This window comes from Equus przewalskii, chromosome 5, assembly GCF_037783145.1.
Source record: "Equus przewalskii isolate Varuska chromosome 5, EquPr2, whole genome shotgun sequence".
Taxonomy (NCBI): Eukaryota; Metazoa; Chordata; class Mammalia; order Perissodactyla; family Equidae; genus Equus; species Equus przewalskii.
In genome coordinates this window covers 37991185-38008601 of record NC_091835.1, presented here as the reverse complement: position 1 = coordinate 38008601, position 17417 = coordinate 37991185, and the positions used below count along the sequence as shown (strand labels likewise).

General features: G+C 32.6%; 1 pseudogene; it reads left to right on the top strand.

Annotated features, from left to right (window-relative positions):
* Positions 1-2811: 2811 nt before the first annotated feature.
* Positions 2812-6883, top strand: LOC103540903 (C-type lectin domain family 2 member A-like; annotated as a pseudogene).
* The last annotated feature ends 10534 nt before the right edge of the window (positions 6884-17417 follow it).

Here is a 17417-nt window from a genome sequence, read left to right as displayed (position 1 = left end):
AGGATAAAATAAGGAAAGCAAACATCAAATTAAAATTGATATTAGAAATGGAAATATGAGAAGACAAGCACATCTAGGTACAATAGAGTGAAATAAAAATCTACAAAATGAAAAAATATAGGTAATGGGATAAGTTAATAAAAAACAGAAGAAATGAGAAGAATAGCAAAATCAAATGATGTTTACCAGAAAAGACTAAATAACTAGATGTATAAAAGTCCTCAAAAGAGAAGATATAAATAAAGAAAATATCAATAAAGTACAAATAATTACATAAAATATTAATATTTAATGAAATATAATAATTTATCAATTGTTATGGATTCAATTGTGTCCCCCCAAATCCATATGTTGAAGTCCTAAACCTCCATTACCTCAGAATGTGACCTTATTTGGAGAAAGGGTCTTTACCAAGTTAAAATGAGGTCATTGGGGTGGGCCCCAATCCAATATGACTGACGTCCTTATCAAAAGGGGAAATTTGGAGACAGATTTACACGCAGGGAGACTGCCATGTCAACATGATGACGACCACCTACAAGCCAAAGAGAGAGGCCTGGAACAGATCCTTTTCCTACAGCCTTCGCAAAGAACCAACCCTACCAACACCTTAATTTCAGACTTCTAGCCTCCAGAACTGAGACACAATAAATATCTGTTGTCTAAGCCACCCAGTTTCTGACAGCTTATTAGTGGCAGTCCTAGCAAACTAGAACATCGATTGATTTATAAACTTGAAGAAAATAAATGGATTTTTGGAAAATAAGAAATGTCAAAATATAATGAGAAAAAAGAAATAATTGAAATAAATATTATAGAAACATAGTAATTAAAATAGAAGAAATCTCTCAATGTTTCAAAGAACAGCTAATTCTTGAATTGTACATCTTGCTTCAGAAAACGGCAACAAAAGAGAAACCCGCCCAGTTCTTCTTAACTGGATTGTAAGTTTGATTTCTTTCTCTAGTACCTGTAAGTTTGATTTCAAAATAAGCTACAAACAAGACAAAAAGAAATAGACAAATTCGCTCATGAAATTAGAAGTAGAAATTCCAAATAAGATATTAGGTAACTAAATAGAACAATGTAGTTAATAATCTATATTCAAGTGGGTTTATCTTTGGAATGCTTTGGTCTCAGAAAATCAATCAGTGTAGGTTACCTTGTTAGATTTAAAAAGTAAAACCACATGATTATTTGATAAACTCCTACAAAGCATTTGATGACATTCAATGTCTATCTGACACAAACCCTATTAGGAAACTAGGAATAGGAAAATACTCTCTTAAATTGCTAATGTTATATATTGAATTTATACAGCATTTTTATGATAATAATGAAATTTTATACATATTCCTTTTAAGAACAAGAACAAGCAACAGATGTTCACTCATTGGTACAGTATAGCACTAGCAGTTGTAACCAGTGATATAAAAATATCAAAGGAAATAAAAGTTGATTCTGCTGGTATTTCTTCTTATACAACCAAATTGTCTGAAAATATTGCAAATGTATCTCTTCCATTACAATCCTTTTCCCTTTTATTGTGATCATAAAACTTAAGGAAACCAGAATGTTATCCAAAAATATGCCTTTTGACGTAAAAGTTATTTTGAGCTGAAGGCAATTAGGAAGCAGCAAATGCAGGAATAACTCACTCTGTCCTCCTCCTTTTCTGCCTAAAGACAGGATATAAATCCTCCTTTTACTGGAGACAGACTGATCAGCCCAGAGACAGCAAACCTTACACCATTTGTTTACTCCCACACACTTATCTTCCCACCATTTGCTGCCCTCAGAAGCCTAAAATTGCTTTTTTTCTGTCCTCTCATTTCTCTACAAATTTGTTGTTCTTTGTTGAAGATGCCATATAAGCTGGAGTTCTAAAGCACCTCTTTGAATTCCTCTCTGTTTGAGTTTCTCCCAGGTGTTGTGCGCTGCACCAGTTAGTAAACTGTTTTTCTCTTGTTAATCCATCTTTTTGTTATAGAACCCCAGCTGAAAACTAAGATGGGTGCAGATTAGGTTTTACCTGTCCTACAAAACCTAATAACTTTTCTTAGTTTTCATTCAGTAGGTTTGCTCTATAACTCAGAGTCAAAAAGTGTATGACATCTTTTTGATATTTTTTCTTTCTTTCTTCAAATCCTTTTTTTATATTTAAACATGTGTGTGTGTGTGTACATATACAGTCTTTGCAGATTGTTTCTACATCGGCTAATAATGTGCCAGACAAGATTATTTTAATCATTAATAGAATAATTACTGTTTGTTCCTGCTCTCCTAACATTTCCATGAGTGCCAAATCCCTTTTCTTCTCTAATTCATTCTGTTCTCCACAAATTACTGCTTTTAGTTTGACATTTTCTTGCTCAAACACATTAAGCTTCTTCTTCTTATTGCCTACAGAATAAAGGAAACAATGTATCTCACATTTTATTTTTTCTGTAAAATGACTTTATGAGTTTCCCTTCTCCCCTATCTTTGATTATGTTGATTTATGTATCTGTCATAGCGATTTGTCTGATCATAGCTCTTTTGATGACCCTTATACTTTCTTGATTACAAGCCCTCATTCACACTATTTCTACCTTTTGAAATAACCTTGCTTCCCCTACCTCCTTTCACCAAGACCAACACCATTGTATCTTCTATTACTTTAAGATACAGATGCTGTCAATGAGAGTTTCTTGGTTGATTATTATGGGAGAGAAATAAATGCATAATAAATATCCAGTCAGAGTTTCTCGGGAAATTTCACAATAAATATTTGTTTATTTTGCAGTTGGTAAGTTGAAAAATAACTGGAAGATGTACCTTTGTGTGTGCATCCTGAGTATTGCAATCATTCTTACAAAAGGTGAGTGGCTTAACTCATAAACTTTCTATGGTTCCTCATGCTCAGCTGGCCCAAATATTGATACCTCAAGCTTAATCCTGAATCTTTTAGCTCTGGAGTAATAAAAAGGTTTGTAGAGACTTGTCCTCAGGTTCCTACCAGTTCGGTAGGTTTTATATATTCTTTGCCTCTCTCAAAAAATATTCTGTCTCAGAATACAGTCATCTTCTTGACTTTATAGGAGCTCTTGATCTTTGAGTAAGATAGCCATAAATTCTCAGATGACTACCGGATAGCAAGAGAGATAGTTTTTTTTTTTTAATTGAGAGTCCTTTGAGTTAAAAAGCTAATATTAAATACACTATTTTTGTTATTTATGTTTAATTTTCACAGAACTATGAAACAGGTATAATCATGAAATCCATTTACAGTCAGAGAAATAGAGGCCAGAGTGAATAATAAATGCTAGAGCCAGAATTGAGACTGTTGTTTGTCTAATTCCTGATATTTTAACCATCATGCAACACTGCTTCTGTAATTGCAGTATTTCTTTACTTTAGTTTCTTTGGGATCAAGAGTAAGTTATATTGCTGATAGTTGTTCTACAAAATATTTATTTCTATCATATTGTGTTAACAGAATAAAAAGAATGACACACTGATTCCTTGCAAGATTTTCTCCATTGGAGTAGATTTTTAAAAATGAAGATGTTTTAATTTTCTTCTGGGTATTATGGGTTGATTTTATGAAAAGAACCCAAAAGTAAACTTTGATTCTTGAACCATGGTCTAATAGTCCTCAGAAGCTGATTTTCCATACTCATGTTTTGCTTACTTTAGCATTTGGGTTAAAGCAGCACCTAACACTCGTGATTCTTGTTTTCTTTGTCATTTGCAAGAATACTGATGCTCTTCTTGCTTATACACTCCTCTGTCACTACAGAGTCCTGGGAGTGCAATGTTATCGCTATTTAAATATCTGTAAGTTAAATATTTATAGAGAAGTGTTTCTGTAAGAAGTCTTTACATTAATTATTTTTTTAAAAATTTGAAACAATATATTTCATCACTTATCTGTAGTAGCCTGGATTCACTTCTCAGTATCACCAAAAAAAACCAAAAAAACCAAAAAAAAGCAGAATGAAGACAGAAGACTTTGGAGTTGGCTATATATTTGTACATTTATTTGGCTCTTTACTAGTTACATTAAGTTATTCAAATATTTGGAGGACGGAGACTTTATCTTATTCTGATTACTCAGCACCTAACTAAAACTCTGAAACAGTAAATTCTCAAAACAATGTACGTAGAAATAAATTCTTCATTAGTCCAGCTTATTTGGCACTGAATATTGGTGAAATGGAACAAATGTTTCCCTAACTCTTATATCTCAATGATTTGTTGTCATTTACGGTGAGTTTCACTTCCCTAAATTGGATGTCCATAACTTTTCCATTTCTTCGAGGTAAAGGTAAGTCTTCATTTCTTACCTTAGGCCTTGAGGCCTAAATTATATTCATTTCTCTAGTTCCCTTCTTTGATTGCTAAATTTTATGCAATGTTCTTGGTAGGATGTCAATATAGACCACAAGAGGCACATGGTTCCATTTCTCAAAACAGAAGCTAGGAAAATAGGATAAAATATAGACAGCTCAGCCAATAAATGGTCTTCCTTACAGACAAATGAATTCGTCCATCATCCCATGAGTGAAGCTAATTTTACAGGCCTCAAACTGTGAGGATAAAACAGTAAAAATGATTCACCAGAATGAGTAGAAACACTTTTTAAGTTATTTTTTTATCTGATCGTGTTTTCCTTTTTTTTCAGTATTATCTACAAGACTGTCAAAATGTCCCAAAACTGTGGCATGTTCAGGGCAGTGGATTGGAGTAAGAGAGAAGTGTTTCTATTTCTCTGAAGCCACTTGAAATTGGATGGCTAGTAAAAGATTCTGCACTTCACAAGGATCATAACTTGCTCAGATTGATACACAAGAGGACATGGTAAGAAAAGGAAAAAGTTTTCAATCGTTTCAGAGCTTAAGTTTCTACAAAGAGAGAATAAAGATGGCCAGAGCTAGTACTCTATGATGAAGTGTCAGACAGTGTTCTAAGTACTGTAACTGTAAAAACTCATGTAATCTTCAACTAGTGTCTATGAAGTAGATATTTAAATATCCCTATTTAAATGAGGAAAGTGAGACGCAGAAATGTTATGTAACCCAGCCATTGTCACACAGTCATAAATTGTTGACCTGCGATTTGAACCTAGACAAGTTAGCTACTGATGCTATGTCCTTAATCACAATGCACATTATCTACAAAGCTAAATGTATTTGTTCAATGTTCTTAGATTATTAAATAGATTGCTTTTAATACCTTTGAATTTGCATTCTGCCAAGAATAGCCAGGTAAAATTGAAACAACAAAAAGATATAACTCTTGAAATTTAGAGATGAGAATGTGAAGGAAATATGTGCAGTTTGAAGAAAGTGAGACAACCAATGGAAGAAGTAAAACAGAGCAAAGAAAAGGGGACTTGGACTCCAGGGACACAGGGTAAAGGAAGAGGTTTGTTTGCAAAGAAAAGCTGACTAATAGGGTTTTGATCTAATAACAAGGAGCCAATTGAGGTGAGACTAAACCCATCACTCAATATCTTTTATTACAACAAATGAGATTCATTCAGAAGTTAGTTTGACTTCCGATTATATGTGAAAACACACAGCAACAATGACATTCTTATGCTGGTATCAACTCAAAATAGTTTATGACTAGGAGAGTCTTGGAAATGGACAAATTGTTCCACATACAATGCTCGGTGAGTTCCAAATTTAGTAGGAAAAGTTTTATTCTCATGTTGTATAAACAAGTTTAAAACATTTTGAGATGTATTATTATAAAGAAGTCATCCAATTTTGTATGTATAATTCCCTTTCTCAGTGTCCACCCTGTGACATGTGCCCTTTCACATTGAAACATACCCTAAAGTGGCCCATCTTCCTTCTACCTTTAAGTAACACACAGTGAAATTTTCCATTCTTATTTTTATTTTTCTTTCTTATGTTATTTTTGTCAAGCTCTTGCCAATAAATCTCCTTTTGTTAATTCAAAGTCAATTATTCTGCAAATTCTAAGCCAAAGCACACATATTATTTGCATCTTTTTCCAGTTACTTAAATTTATACAAGATCTCTTTCTTCTTTATAGAGTTATAGACCATACAGTTGTCTTTAATTTTCCAAATGTCCACCATAGCAATATTATTTATTTATACAACCATTTCTTGAGTGAATGTTGTTTCCTCACTTACATACTATTTTACCTGAAAAGAAAGGCTGTAGGATGACAGAAAAAAACATACTTATTGCAAAAAAAAGCAAAAATTTGGTCATCAACAAAGTAAATTAATAAAAACGATATTATAATTAGTCTCTGGTTTCAATCTCAGCATGTTGCAAAAGTATCAGATGAATATAGATCTATAGATCTTATTCTTTACTTTCAAAAAAGAACAGTGGCTAAAAATATGCCAGGAAACTGCTTTTTAAAAAAAATTCCAGAGTTCTTGGATTTAGCAAACTTCTCTCTCTCAACTAGAAATAGATATAGATTTAGATAGATAAATGTAGATAGATATAGACTTATATCTGTATCCTTGACTTATCTATGTCTATTTATATCCATATCTGTCTTTCTACCTACGTTCTAAAAAATGTTACAGATTATACTAATAAATATAATAATAATTAAATACCTATATTCAATCTTATATTCCTTTAATGTACCAGATATTTTTATCATGGGTGAGTATGAAGATCAGTGCTTTGTGTAAAATGTTTCAAATTACTTTACTGTTAATTTTACTTTTGATTACAGCTATAAGTGGCTTCAGAACTGATTTTGGTTTTTCCTTTTCAGGTTTGAAATCAGTGGGAATGGATTTTTTGCTTTTCTGAATACTGATGGAGTCCATAGTTCCAGGGGATTTCTTGATATCAAGTGGATTTGCAGCAAACCTAATTTTAATAGGGCAAAAAACTAGAAAAGGACTATGATATTTTGAAGATAAAGGACTAAACAAAAGAACTAAAAATTGTTAAACGAATGAATTGTAGGTAGAACTTCATCAATTCAAGACACAGAGTTGCTCTTTATGAGCACAAGTCAGGAAATGCCTGTTTAATAGGACCAAACAAAGTAACAATAAATAACTAGATGACCGGTGACTGCAATGATGATGATGACAAACAAATTTAAAGGAATCTATACTGATAGGCCAGCCAAGACTTACAGCTTGAAAGTTTAGGAAATATATGTGCTCTACATGTATAAATATTACAAAACACTGACCATAGTGACTTTGGCTTAAAGAAATGTTACATGAGAATCATCTATGAACAGGCATTTACTTCAACAGTATTCTAAAAGCAAGGGAAAACACACCAGGAAGGAGTCTAATTCCATAAATAATCATCACTGATAAATGATTAGAATTATGCATTAAAATAACAAAGCTTAGATTGTAGAATATAAACTAGAATAGTAACATCAAAAGTGACCAAACAATACATTATTGAAAAAATTTCAATTCTCCAAGTAACGACAAGGAAATAGAACGGGCTTATGACACATCCCTGGGTGCATCTTAACATTCAAATTCTGCAGAACATTAAAAAAATTATATAAAAATTGCCTTTGTTACATTAACTTGAGTTTAATTTCCTGCCTATGTACTGTAAGATATGAGTGCAAGAAGGAATGTGAGCGTAGGCAAATAGATAGGCACGGTAGAGGAGAGAAGCTGGAGAAAAAGATAATATCTAGGTTACAGGGCAAACACATAGAAACACACAAACTAGTCCTCTCCCATATCTTTAATAAAGGCTTACTTTCTTAGTTACAGATGAAGTTTTCTGATAAACAAATTCTTGTGAGCCTCATTCATAAACGTTTTACCTGACAATATATGTGAATGCAAATGACTTGGCAAATGTCAACATGTAATCAAGTATAGGTTTATTACATCTGTGCACCATGTTGTCAACAAGAAAACTTGAAAGTAATGAATTTCAGATGACATTGTGTATTACAGTTTGATGTATTATGTTTTGGCTCAGTTTAAGTTAAATTTTTACTTGATTCATATTAGAGATTTTATTTAATCATTGGTTCATAGTTATAAGTTAATTTTGTTAATTGCTTAGCAATTTTTTTTGATTCAGAGTAACTAGGGTGTAAATTTCTGATGGCTTAGAATGAACTGCAGGCAACTTCTTGAAGGAGTTAAATAACTACCTCATTTATATACTGTACACAAACTGTTGCCTTTATTTTGAAATATGAATGTGTTTTGAATAAATGAGAGGAAAACAAGGAACTTTGCATAGAATCTCAGTTAGAAAGTTAAAGGAGAATTCTTGGTTGGGAATTTTGAATCAAGAATTCTCTACTCAGGGGGCCAGCCCCATGGCCAAGTGGTTAAAGTTCTGTGCGTTCCGCTTGGGTTCACAGATTCTCATCCTGGGTGTGGACCTTCTCCACACATCAGCCATGCTGTGGAGGTATCCACATATAAAGTAGAGGAAGATTGGCACAGATTTTGGCTCAGGGCTAATTTTCCTCAAGCAGAACAAAAAAAAAGAGGAGGATTGGCAATGGATTTAGCTCAGGGCAAGTCTTTCTCACAAAAAAAAAAAAAGGAGAAGAAAAAAATTTTTATAAAAAGAATTCTCTACTCAGCAAGGTCATCATTCAGAATTGAAGGAAAGACTAAAAATTTCCCAGATAAGCAAAAGCTGAAGGAGTTCATCAATACTAAACCAGCCTTATAAGGAATGTTAAAGGGACTGCTCTAAGCTGAAAAGAAGACACTAGTTAATAATACGAAAACATGCAAAAGTAATAATCTCACTGGGAAAGGTAAATTATAGTAAAAGTAGTGGATCAATCACTTATAAAGAAAGTATGAAGGCCAAAAGTCAAAAGTAGTAAAAATTAACTAAAATTACAATAATTAGTTAAGGGATGCAAAAAAATGATGTAAAATATGTCATCAAAAATATAAAACATGTGAAAGAGTAAATATGTTAAGCTTTGGAATGTGTTCAAATTTAAGTTCCTATAAACCTAAAAGAGACTGCTATACACAAAGGATATTATATGTGAAACTCATGGTAACCAAAAAGAAAAAACTTGCAGTAAATACACAAAAGAAAATGAGACAGGAATCTAAACACAACACCAAAGAAAGCCATCAAACCACAAGAGAAGAGAGAAAGAGAAGAAGAAAGGAAGAGAACAACTACAAAAATAGCCAGAAAATAACTAACAAAATGGCAATAAGTACATACCTATCAATAATTACTTTAAATGTAAGTGAACTAAATTTGCCAATCAAAAGACACAGAGTGCCTTTCCTTTCCTGTTGGCAGCATGTGCCAGCAAGATGGGAGGGCAAATTTCCAAGAAGAGGAAGTTTATCACTGATGTCATTTTCAAAGCTGAACTGAACCAGTTTTCACTTGGGAGCTGGCTGAAGATGTCTTCTCTTGAGTACAAGTCCAAGTTACACCAACCAGGACAGAAATCATTATCTTTGCCACCAGAACGCAGAATGTTATTGGTGAGATGGGCCAGCAGATCGTGGAATTGACTGCTGAGCATGCTCTCCATGATGAACATGGAGATTTATTACACAATTCTATTTTTTTATTATCTACAGTAAAATAAAACTTTATAAAGTAGATGTTATCACCCCCAATTTAAAGATGAGAAATTAAGTCACAAAGAGATTATATCACTTTCACAAAGCCATACAATAGGTAAATATCAGAGCTGAAATTCCAGCCCAGGTAGTTTGGCTCTAGAGCCCATGTTCTTAACCACTGCCTCATATCGCCTCCATAAGATATTAATTGGTGTGTTAGTCAGAGTTCTCCAGAGAAAGAAAACTAATGGAATTTGTGTGTGTATACATATATATACGTATGTTTTATAAGAGAGAAACAGAGATTTACTTTAAGGAATTAACTCATGTGATTATTTGGGATGGCAAGTCCAAAATGTATAGAGCAGGCTGGCATGTTGGAGATCCAGGGAAGGGCTGATATTGCAGCTCAGGTCTAAGGCAGTCTGGAGGCAAATTCCCTCTTCCTTTGGGAAATCTTTCTCTTAAGGCCTTCAACTGATTGGATGAGGCCCACCACAGTATGGAAGGTAATCTATTTTACTCAAAATTTACTGATTTTAATGCTAATCTCATCTAAAAAGTACTTGCATGGAAATATCTAGATTTTTGACCAAACCCAGATATTTGACCACATATCTGGGTACCATGCATGGCCTAGCCCAGCTTATACATAAAATTAAACATCACAGTTGGTTTAACCTACACTAAATATTCTGGGATGTAGTTATTTTATCCTCATTTGAAAGTTTAAAAAACTGATGTTTAATTTTCCTAAATTCATGTGACAGTTGACTGAAATCTCTTCATTCAAACACAGAGCAGCACATTACAGACAAAAAAAGAACATTACCTGCTAGACTGCTGATATTTACTTTCTGGGGGAAATCCGTTTTTTAATCTATACTCAAGGCAAAGAAAAGATACAATGAGAAACATTTAAAAATGAATAATAGTCTAAGCATATGAGAATAAAAATACTAGCACAGAATAGAGGCGTGCAAATAAAAGTTCAGTCTCTCTCTTCTTCTATGTTTCTACTTCTTTTCTTCCTCAGAATTAGCCACATTTTACCATATGTATTTTTATTCCTTTAAGTGTTAATCACAATTCTAAATATTGTGTGCATTCTTAAACTTCATACCCATTACTTTTTTATATATTATTTTCTTTTTTCCACCGAACTTTTTAAATGATGTTATTTCTTTTTGTTCCAGACCAAAAAAAAAGGAATTTCTTTTTACCATATAAAGTCCCTTCAGCTTATCAGTTGCTTTATTTATAGATCATTTTTATATAGACTGAATTAATTGCTTTCCAGGAACACAGAGCAGTTGATAACCTGAAATGTTTTTTCATTACATTCTTGGGATAGATTTACTCTATCTAACATCAACGTGCCTTCCCTTTTCTCTTCCAAAAGAACACGTGGAAAAATTATACAGCTTGACTACCCTTTTTTAAGCTAAAATTAAAATCCAGTTTGCTCATAACTTTGAAGACATTGCTACAGTGGTGTCTTTTTACGGACATTTAAAAATCTGATACCAATTTGTTTCTCTTTGCTTTGGCAGAAAACTAATTCTTTATGTAAACTTTCAGAATCATGTCTTTACCTATGGTGTCCTGAAATATGATAAGGGTTTATATCTATGTATCTATCTATCTATCTAACTATCATCTATCTATCATCCATCCATCTATCTATACCTATTTTTGTATCCTATTTGGAATTTGATTGGCTCTTATAAGTTGAAAACTCATGTTTTTTGGTTTTGTTTTTTCTTCTGAAAATATTTATATATATATTTTTTATTATCTTACATCTCACTTTTTCTCTTATTCTCTTCTTCTGAGAATTTGTTAAAGAGATACTGTCCTTCTGGATAGACAGTATTTTGTGTTTTTGTCTCAGATATTTTCATATTTATTGGCATTTGTTGATTTTTTTCTGACACTTTTCTCTATGCTCTGGGATATTTGGTTAGCTACACTGAATGTTTAGATAGAAAGAGCACAGGAAATAGCTAAGCAAGGCAGTATACCAATTCAATATTCCCCTCTCCCACCCCAGGACCAAAACAAGCGGGTATACACTCTATTGCACCAAACACTACTCTATAAAAGAGGAGCCCTAGCTTATTCTAGTTATATATTTCATTGTTTTAAGAGAATATTCTGTCTTTATTTTTGTTTTTGGTGTGATATGGTGGCAAATGCTACTGTGTGAGTGCAATAAGAGGTTGTCAAGACATCAACCTTAAAGAACATTCCTTAGAAAGTCTTTCAGTTAATTACTTTGCTTAGGCCTCTCTTTGCACTCTGTACTCTCTGCTCCCAAAATGGAGCCTTGCCTGGGTTTTGCCGTGAGGAATACCTTCCATTTACACTGTAGCCACCTGTTGCACTTTCTCTGAACAGTGGTTCTCTCCGTTGATTTATCCAATAGCCTTATCCCATCTACTTTTCATTTTCTTTACAATTTTCTTCTCTTTCCATTCTCTGTGACTTAGTTAATTCATTCTATTTTGTTATCTTTCATTTTTCTAATACAGACTCTTGGAAAAGAGCAGGCATAAATATTTATGGAAGCCATGGTAAATATTTCTAAACTTGTCAAAGTACAAGCACAAACTTAAAAGAAACATAAATATTGAAATTGTGGCTAATTTATCAGAATAAAAAATATCACTAGGAAGAAATACTGTCCCTACTAATATTTCATCAATGTGTCAAGTTTTATTGATTTCTTCTCAATAGCATCTTCCAAAAGAATGATTATCGCACCACTTATGTCTTTTTACCACTTATGTTTTACAGAAGAGAAAATTGAGTCATAAAAGATCAGTGGCAGCCTATAAACATCATTCTTAGTGCCTAACAAGAAACCATTTGCTCCTGAATTTTAAGGGCTTTGTTTAAAGCTATAATTATTACAGTGTATTCAACTTCCCAGAATTACTGCTTAACAGAAAATAGTGCTTACTTAGATCAATTCATGAAAACTAACATTAGTCATCTAATATTAAATGTTACGTAGGTGGAGAATTTCATACTATTGTAATTGATTTCAATATAAGGATTGGATACGTTTAAGGAATATGATTGGTTGACAACTTTCCCGCCAAAATGCTATGAAAGTGTAAAAGAATTACATGAAATAGAATATTTATTTTACCTTAGAAAGATCTGATATTTCCACTGTTGTACTAGGAAAAACACAAAAACAAATATAATTGCCCACTACAAAAATAGACTGTTTACCTCTTTGTCTGCCTTAGAGAAGTTGCTTTAGGGCTCATCTAAATTTAGACATCTCATCTCAAAGACCCCCAGAGTTTATGTTTCCATGTAAATGTGGCATATAATACACTACTCATTTTAGCCCAACATCTTCAAGAATCACATTTTCAAGGGAGAAACAAAATATTATAGAAACCACAAATTGGTCTGGGATTTCATAAGAACAACTACAGAATAAGCACATTAAATATCACTTCAGGAAAAAGAAAAGTACAGAAGTCCATCTAAAATGGTTTTCAAATAGGTCTTTTTCTTAAAAAAACAACTAACATTCATACATTTAAATTGTTCTCTCTCAAAGTGAGCATATACTCTTTTTGTAAATATACATCACTAAAATATTACTGGAGGTTCTTCACAAGAAAAGGTGTAAAATAAATGCTCATTTTAGATTTGAGTGTTTCTTAATTTTCCTTAAATTCAAAATAATTTTGAAATATGACATATAGACTGGTCAGTTTAATTTACAATTTTGGGCTACAATGTGGAGCTGATTTTGATATTAAAAATAACTAAAGATCCACATTTATTTTCTAAAAATGAAAAAATAAAAACTCCATACTTACCCCAAAAGTTCAAGCCAATCACTGTCATCATGAAAATAAGGATTCCAATGCATCCAAATTCTAGAGTAAGACAATAATACACTGGATACGGGGAGAAATCTTAAATGTTGATTTTTTTTTGGTGAATTTTAGAATTCTTTAATTATTCACTTTATAAACATTTTCCTATTTTATTTTTATTACAGAGATAATCCGTTTCATTTTAGAGATGGAATTAAAATTTACAATAGGTTGAAAATTTGAAAATGAAAACTATTTACAGTCCAAAAACAAAGAGATGCTGTTGTTATTTAACGTGCTGGATTGTAGTGCCATTGTCTTGCTTTGTTGATTGTTTGGTGATTTTTGATTACTTAAAAATGACTTATTAAATTCTTTATATAGTATATAAATAATATATATAATTTATATATAAGTGTATATATAATATAATATATATAATATACTACACACATAATGTGTAGTGATATGTAAATATTAATAGTAATATATAAAATATAATATAAATATATATCTTTTATATTCTCTATATAGAATAATATATGTATTATATACACGTTACTGATCTTTCTTGACTTATGATAGGGTTACATCTGGATAAATGCATTGTAAGTGGAACATGCATTTAATACACCTAACCTACCAAACATCACAGCTTAGCCTAACCTGACTTAGATGTGCTCAGAAAAATCATCTAACAATAATAGATGTTAATAATAAAATACCTTTATAGTATATTGTTGAATATCTCATGTACATACAATATAGGTATGTATATAGGTACTATTATGTGTATTATTTATTTTAATGACTCACTATAAGAAATAAAAGAAGAAAAGGAACATTTGTTGAAGTTCTATTGTGTACCAGTCACTGAACTGGGAATATTCACATTATTTCATCTTTACATATGATATATTGTATTTCCCTGGCTTTGACTTTTTAGACAGAAATCAGTGTCAGCCTACGAAGCATAGATCTCTGATTGAAGATGCTTAGGTAGAATTTTGTGCCATAGTACTCTCTTGGATCAGAGTCAGCAGAAATGATCTTATTACAGAGGAGTTAAAGAGGAAACTTCAGAGACATTATCAGGGATATATATGTTATGATCCTCTTTCAATTTTATATATTTCCAACCGCATACTAGCACTTTTGAATAAGTTGGATATATACACTCTTTCCACAGGCAAAATTAAAACAGATATTCTTTTGCATGCAGGCATCACAGGAATATTATCTCAATCTAGAAGGATTCTAGCCAAACAATTTGCCATGCTAGCGGACAGAGAGAAAGTCCAATCATTTGGTGATACTCAGATAATTGCTCCCCAGTTTTTAATAGCTTATTAAATAAACAAGCACTTAATTTCATCACCTTGGTTGTGCATTTCACAAATAATTTGTCTTTTAAGTTATAGTAAAAAGTGCTATTTCTCAAATCTGGGTAATATGTACATATTTTACTTCAATTAATTTTTATGGGCTTAATGCATCTGATTATATCTATAGTTCACATTTATAGGAAGTGTTATATGCAGTAAAACTTCTGAAATTATCAAACTGTCTGCATTACAGAATAAATTCAAAATAAGTTTCTATCTTTTTTCTTGCCTATGGGTGTTTCTTTTGCTCAAGCGAACGTAAATGACCTCTACTTACTGAAAAATCTTCAAAACACATTTCTGTAATTTTATGGGGGTATACCAATCCTAGGCCTATGGACCAGCAGTTAACTGGTTCCATAGTTGTCAGAGAAGGAAGTAGAAACTCATTGTCAAATAATATTATAGCTATAAATTAAAATATTATTTCATACAGGTCATAATTTACATATTATATCAAGCCAGGTGAACAGAGAGCCGAGTACCTGGAGTGCATTGCCCTGGCCCATTCTAGAACTGCTCGACTAGATGTCATGAGCCTAGGTGGAGTAATATTAAGAAAGCGCTCTATGAAACCTGTTATTATCACTACTACAAGAGTATTAATTGCATTATTTACTTCTGTTCTATGATAGGAAAATTTCCTTTCTGAATTTACTATCAAGATTAATTATTACCCATCTTAAGCAATAGGTGAAACTTTATCTTACAAGGAGAGTCAAATAACTGATCAGGTTTCCCTTACTCATCAATAACGAAGAATCTTAGAAACGAACTTATGGAAAGCACAAATATGCTCACAGTATGTAACTTTCGCTTGATATCAGGCCTAATTCATGTTCCCAGCCCTATCCTTCTTTCATTCATAATGTAGATGAATGTTATCTTGTACTTTATGTACCTATACTCAGATTTTATATATCTTTACTCACTTGTCTAATAAGGTTGTTTATAAATTAAAGAAGAAATAGTTAATATTTTAGTTTAATATCTACATAAAAATCACAAAATAGACTTGCTTTATTGTAAATAAGCATTGAGATTTAAAAAGACAAAAAGATTTGCCCAAAAGCATGCACTTAGTCTGTGGGGTTTGGGGTCTGATTCAGTTAATTTGACTTCAGTTGTCCTAGTTTTTACTACATCAAAGGAATTTATTAGTGAAAGCAGAAGCATTTCTTTCCTGATGTTGAGACCACAAAAAGGACCCTGAGCCTTCAGATGATGAGAAAAGTACCATTTAAAAAAATTATTTTGAGTTTACTAGATGGAAACTGAGATAGTACATGTGGATGTTCAAAAAGTACATATGTCAGAGCTGTGGTTGTGACTGGAAATTCTGAATTCCTGGCCCATGTCATCCCAGTTTAGATCTTGGCTATTTCAACAGATTGTTTTAAAAGTTTATTTTAGACAGACTGAATTTATACACCAGTATGTTGTTCATTAAACTTGTCAATAGAACCTGTAAGAGATATTAAAAAAAAAAAAAACGCAAAAACGCAGTAGGACCAATGCTACTCACACCATCAGCACTAGATCTTTATCTTCCACATATAATAGAAATCTTCATAAAGATATCATACTCAAATAATTGATTCCATGAACTTTATGTTTTATAAGAGGAATAATTTCTGTAAAAAGACTAATTTCAACCTTTCTCTTGAAAGTTACATTCTTATTCTTACGCTACAATCTTGAGGAGACTATACATCATCCTATGAGCATTTCTCTGGCCTCATAGCTGCAAAAATACTGCCCATTTATTGCTGATGCTTATATGAGTCTAAATAACCTATATCAGACAATTTATGACAATATTTTGAAATCCAAAAACATAGTTAATTTTAACACTTTAAAAATATTCATAGATAATTATCTTCCTGAGAATAATGCAATTTTAAGCTGGAGCCTGAATGAGGGGAAACAATATTCCTACCTTTTTTAGATCTCTGCCTGGATTTGAAACGATTCTTGAAATCCAGTATCATATAACCATCTTCATTCTCCATCTTCTCAAATGTTTTCATGTGATATTACTCAGAAAATAGTAATTACTATTACCTTGGCTGCTACTAAACTTAATCAGGCAGTGACTCCTGCAGCTTCTATAACAGATATAGTTTCATTCTTTGAGCAAATTAACGTATCCCCTGGTATCTGGTGTGTAGCTATTGATCTGGCAAATATTTTTTTCTCTATATTTGTCCATAGGCCCAACAAAAACAGTTCGCTTTCACCTGGCAAGGCCAGCAATACATCTTCACTGGCCTACGTCAGGGTTACATCAACTCTCTGGTCTTATGTCATAATTTAGTTTGCAGGGATTTTGATCACCTTCCCTTCTGCAAGATATCACACTGCTTCGTTAATGACATTATGTTGAGTGGACCTAGCCTTAGAGTCAGGGCTGAAGTGGCCATCTTTGGCCCTGAGCCCAGACATGTTCCTTTACGTAGGACCCAGGCCCAGTGTCCTTGGAAGGCGGGGAGGTCAATGAACTCTGTACACCTCCAATCATCTGTTCCCACACTTAAGACCACCTTACCCCACACCCCATGAATATCCCTGAAACCCCATTTTCAGGGAGGCTGATTTGAGACCCGTGCTCTCGCTTCCTTTCTTGGCTGCTAATTG